A 6000-nucleotide genomic window follows, 5' to 3' on the forward strand; every position below is an offset into this window, starting at 1 on the left:
TCACTCCACGATGAAAATTTAAGGCTTATGTGGCAGCAGGAAGGTTCACCCTCTGATGATCATGGCCAAGGGGAATGAAAAGACAGATGCTATAATAATGACAGTATTGTCAACTTGCAAGAACAAGCCAGGATGTTGCACCAACCATTTTACCTCTCTCCTTAAAATTTACATAATCTCCTTTCTGAATTACCAATCTCCCAATGAAAACACCTGTCCAGGTCTTGTGTTAACCCCCAGAGGGCAGAGGGTTAACCCCAGAGCCTGCTGCCTAATTCCATTTGGCAGATGGATGTCATTCACCATGAGCTTTTTGCCAACCTCAGATACGTTCATGTTGTGATTGATACTTGCTCTGATTTTACCTCTGTCCTTGCATTGCCAGGGAGAAGGGCAGCTGATGCTATTAAAGCTTTGAAATCAGCAATGTTAACAAGGGGAGTGCCATGGCCCTGCATACACATCACAACAATTTACTGACTTTGTGGGTTCTTGGAAGATCACTCACAGTACAGGCATCCCCTACGATCCCCAGGATCACTCACAGTACAGGCATCCCTTACGATCCCCAGGGCCAAGTCCGGGTAATCTCTCCTGAAGCAAAATATAGGATTCCTGCCTGGGTCCTGTCGCTGCTTTATCCCCCAAAATAACACACAGAGACTCTGCTAGTTAAAGTGCTGTTGGCCAATGTCCAAGGCTTCTCATTGGCTAGTTCTGTCTCAAGTATTAACCCATGATTACTAATATATATTTCTGTAAAGTCTTATCTTACCGAGAACATGAGGCTCATGTGTCCTCTCCTCCCAGGATCATATGGTGACTCTCCACCCTTGACTACATTTCCCAGAATCCTCCTCGACTCCTAGTGCCACCTATCTTGCTTCCCTATTGAACAACAGTGCTTTACTTATCAACCAATAAGACCAACATATACACAGAAGGATTTCCCCCATCAGGACCTTGGTGTAAGTACTCTTCCATATAAACTTCCTCAATTTTGGTGAAGCAGAGTTAAACCTGGCCTACAAACACTGGGCTTTCTTGCCACAGAATACACTCTTGCCACTGGTGAGATGGAGGGACCCCATCACTCTCCGATGGCAGCCCCCCTCCTCTCCTGACTCGAGGGTGAGAGTATGCTTGTGTCTTTCCACAGGGTGGTACCACGCTCATATGGGTACCCTTGAGAGATGTTTGACCTGCATGGACCAGGCAGCCCTGGAAAAGGAGGAAGTAGAGGTCCGAGAGGGGTAATGTATATATAGTCTACTCCCTGCTCCTAACTTATCCCACCCTAGTGGATGACTTGTGGGCCCTTGCCCCACTGCCCCGCTGTCCTACCTGTAACTGCCAACTCCTCTGCATGCCCAGTTCTATTCTCCTCTAAGGGAAGGCTGGGATTGCCCTTCATGGACCTAGGCATCACGACACAAAAACTAAGTTCTCTGCTTCACTACAAATGTTTCCGTCCCTGTGTGGGATTGTCTAATATGACCACAGGAGACTTTCACGGCAATACCACTAATGGAACCACGCTGGACATGGAGCTTCTTGCCCCCCTCACTGACTTCAAATCCTGATTGGATCCCCCAACAATATCCCAACCACCTTTACCTCGGTGTCCACAGGTGTCCAGACTGCCCTCTTCCATAGGGCTCCCCACCCCTCAGGAACATTGGCAGCCTGATATATCCTCTAGATATGCAAGAGATTATCCAATGCAGCCTAGTAATCTCAAACCTGACATGTGGAGGCTCACTGCATTCAATGTCTCCCGCCTTGCTCCACATACTCTCAAGGATCCCATACAATCTTGATCTGACCCTATCATAGGCAACTGGGATTTATGTGGTCCCTCTAATTGTCTTGATTTGAACCCTTAAAGGGTGGTTTTCTTTTTAATGGGACCTGCTTCCATAAAAAGTATACTGGTCAATGGACGGAAGAAGTATTGTAAATGTGACACAAAATACCAAACTAATTGGAAGGCTACCCAAGTCTGTGTCCAGCGCCCCTTCTTTTTGGTAACTAGTGATTCCAATGTCAGACACCCTCAGTTGCTTTCTCGAGATGAGCTCCCTGACAGCCTGATGGCTAGGACTCTCAACAACAGCTGTCCTAGTGACAGAACCAACAGCCATCTGGGTCCCTGTTGCCAAGATATCCATTTTCACTCCATTACCATTGTGGCTCAGACATATATAGACAATGTGGATAGAATGAAGAGAGATTTTGGCATCACAGCCGCCATTATTATAGTCATCGTGCTTGCTGTAAGAGTAGCAGTGACTGGAATGGTATTGCTAATGCAGACCACAACTGATACATTTCATCAAAGGCTTGCTCAGTCTGCCAAAGTTCTACATGCCAAAGAGGTAATTAATCAACACCTCTATCAGGCCATAATATATTACAACAACAGATTGATTTCTTGGTAGAGAAATTAACATTGGTGAGACGCATGTCACTGCTGGCTTGTGACCCTGGTTATCAAGTCTCACCCCCTACAAGGTTTCTAATGCCTCCCTGGAAAGACTTCTACTGACGCAAAATACTAAAGGAACCAGGTCAGATGGCTTCCTTAATTATTCCATATTACTCTGAGAACAAATTCATGGACTATGGTTCAGGCCATGTCTTAAGAAACTGACTTTCTAACTAATGTGTAGGATAACTTTAAGAAACATCTTGAGCCGGGCATCGGTGGCACATGCCTTTAATCCCAGCACTCGGGAGGCAGAGGCAGGCGGATCTCTGTGAGTTCGAGGCCAGCCTGGTCTACAGAGCGAGTGCAGGACAGCCTCCAAAACTACACAGAGAAACCCTGTCTTGAAAAACCAAAAAAAAAAAAAAAAAAAAAAAGAAAGAAAAAGAAAAAAAAAAAGAAAAAAGAAACTCCTTAACCCTTCCCGGGTCCTTACATATGCTTTGCTGGGCAGGGTGGTACTCGTAGTCTGTATTCTGTTCAAGTGTCTTCTACAGCACACCCTGAGTCAGTGGGCAGCCGCCAAGGTGACCTTACAGGTATTATTGGCTTAGACATCCTGAACAAAGCCCTCCAAAGGAGGTGATGCATTTATGGCTCACAGAGATTCAGAGGGCTACTGCCTAAGACTTGCTCACCCAGACTGCTCTCCAGGTATAGTGCTCTTCGAGGGCTGGTAGTCAATGAAAAGCAAGAGCTTGCTTGGCAAACCAACCTAAGACAGGCACAGTCAGTTTATAAGGCTGAGCCCTCCTGAGGTGGGGACAAGACCAGGGCAAAGCACCCTGGCTTGCACCAAGTGCACAAAAAACCAAATAAATAAAAGGGTGGATTTGTGGGGGGGATATTTGCCCAGGCATAGAGGGCCTGGGGGTTAACAGGCCCTTGCTGGCCTAAGCTAGCTATCTGGGTATGGGGTATGGTAACTCCCCCCAAATGAGCCAACCTTGGTCTGCCAAAGAGTCCCAGCAACAGCTGCTGTGTCATAAAACAAGATGACCTGAACCAGTCTCCAGCTGCCACAAGAGACCTTGATGCCAGTGCTGCTGCTTCCCCTCCCTTGGGCAGGTGGGGGCTTTCCCCTTCCGAAAATAAAATGAGCTTGCTACAACCAGCTAGACCCCAGGAGTCTGTTTGGCTGACTCTGGACCTACTCACCCCTTCCCCAAGGGGAAGTTCAGTGGGACAAGCATCAAAGCAGCAGATGCTCTCTCATTTGGGGCGTAGATGTTCTGAATTGAGACATTATCTTGGTAGATTTTTTCATTTGATGAGTATTAAATGTCCTTTCCATCTCTTTTGATTAATTGTGGTTTGAAGTCTTTTGTTAGATAGTAGGATAGCTATACCAGCTTGCTTGTTAGGTCCATTTGATTGTAAAATCTTTTTCCAACACTGTACTCTGAGGTAACATCTGTCTTTGATGTTGAGGTGTGTTTCTTGTAGGCAGCAGAAGGATGGATCCTGCTTTCATATCCATCCTGTTAGCCAGTGTTGTGTTGAATTGAGTTCACTGATAATGAGGGATATTAGTGACCAGTTATTGTTAACTCATGTTATTTTTGTTGTTGGTGGTGATTGTAGTGTGTGTGTGCCTGCGTGCCTGCCTGCATGCGCGTGCATGTGTGTGAGATAGATAGATAGAGAGAGAGAGAGAGAGAGAGAGAGAGAGAGAGAGAGAGAGAGAGAGAGAGAGAGAGAGAGAGAGATTCCGTTCTTTTGGATTTGCTGGTGTGAGATTATCTATTGTCTGTGATTTCATAGGTGCAGCTAACTTCCTTGGGTCGGAGTTTTCCTTCTAGTATTTTCTGCAGGGCTGGATTTTTGAATAGACATTGTTTAAATTTGACTTTATCATGAAATATTTTGTTTTCTCCATCTATGGTGATTGAAAGTTTTGCTGGGTGTAGTAGTCTGGGCTGGCATTTTAGTCTCCATTCAAAAGTCAGTTATAATTCTGATAGGTCTGCCATTTTATATCACTTGGCCTTTTTCCTTTGTAGCTTTTAATATTCTTTTGATTCTGTATGCTTAATATTTTGATTATTATGTGGCAAGGGGACATTATTGGTCCAGTCTATTTGGTGCTCTGTAAGCTTCTTGTACCTTTAGTTTGGAAAAAATCATTTTCTTCTATGATCTTATTGAATATATTTTTCTGGGCTCTTGACCTGGGATTCTTCTCCTTCTTCTATTCCTATTATTCTCAGGTTTGGTCTTTTCATAGTGTCCCAGATTTCCTGGATGTTTTGTGTTAGAAATTTTTTAGATTTAACATTTTCTTTGACCAATGAATCTATTTCCTCTATCATATCTTTAACACCTGAGATTCCCTTTTTTTTAAATCTCTTTTATTCTGTTGGTAATGCTTGCATCTGCAGTTCCTGTTCAATTACTCAGATTTTGCATTTCCAAAATTCCCTCAGTTTGTGTTTTTTTTTTTCTTGGTTTTTCGAGACAGGGTTTCTCTGTATTGTTTTGGAGGCTGTCCTGGAACTCGCTCTGTAGACCAGGCTGGCCTTGAATTTACGGGATCCGCCTGCCTCTGCCTCCCGAGTGCTGGGATTAAAGGCGTGCACCACCAACGCCTGGCTGTGTGTGTTTTTTTTTTCTTAATTGCTCCTATATCCATTTTCAGATGTTGAACCATTTCCTTTACTGGTTTGTAGTCTCTTGGTTCTTAAAGGGACTCATTTATTTTCTCCAATTTTTTTTTGTCTTTCCTTCAATTTCTTTAAGGGATTTTTTTTATTTAATCCTTAAGGATCTCTATCATCTTCATAAAATTATGTTTTCTTGTGCTTCAGCTGCATTAGAATTTAAGGTCTTGTGGGTCCTGGTGGTTCCATATTGCCCTTTCTGTTATTGATTTTTTTTATTACACTGGCATTTAGTCATCCAAATTTGGGGTGGTTACAGGTCTAGGTGTTGATTCCTGCACTTGTCTTTGTTGGGTGGATGCTTTGTTTCTTGGTTTGTTTCCTCTCTTGTCTTCTGGCCTTGGGTCCCTAGATCTGGCATGGCCTCTGGTAAAGCCTAAGTCTTGATCCAAAGTTGTAGGTGGGAATATAGAGCTCAGAGTATGGGGTGCAGTCTGGAGTTGTCTGGTGGGCTTTCAGGAGTGTTAGCAGGTGGTAGATGGGATTGACTGGGTGAAAGAGGCAATCTTTATAGAAGTTGTCTATAATCCTTCTAAAAAGAGTCTAGAGAAAACTGCCTTCTTGGTCAGTGATGAACAGAAGGGAAAATCCATTCTATTCTGACTGTATTTTCTTGCAGTAATCCTTTCTGACCGGGAGCAGTTTCTCTATTCTTTTCACAACCCAGAGTACTAACCTCTGTATGATAACGGCCTCTCTACTCTTTTTTCAGAGAATGATGGGTTGGTGGGGCATGTTCTTCTGCATATGTTTCTCTTATTGGTTGATGAATAAAACACGGATTGTCCAGTAGAGGCAGGAAGACAGGCGGGACTAGAAGACGAGGAGAATGCTGGTGAGAGAGGAGAGACC

This window comes from Mesocricetus auratus, unplaced genomic scaffold (genome assembly GCF_017639785.1).
Source record: "Mesocricetus auratus isolate SY011 unplaced genomic scaffold, BCM_Maur_2.0 Super-Scaffold_100038, whole genome shotgun sequence".
NCBI classification, from domain to species: domain Eukaryota; kingdom Metazoa; phylum Chordata; class Mammalia; order Rodentia; family Cricetidae; genus Mesocricetus; species Mesocricetus auratus.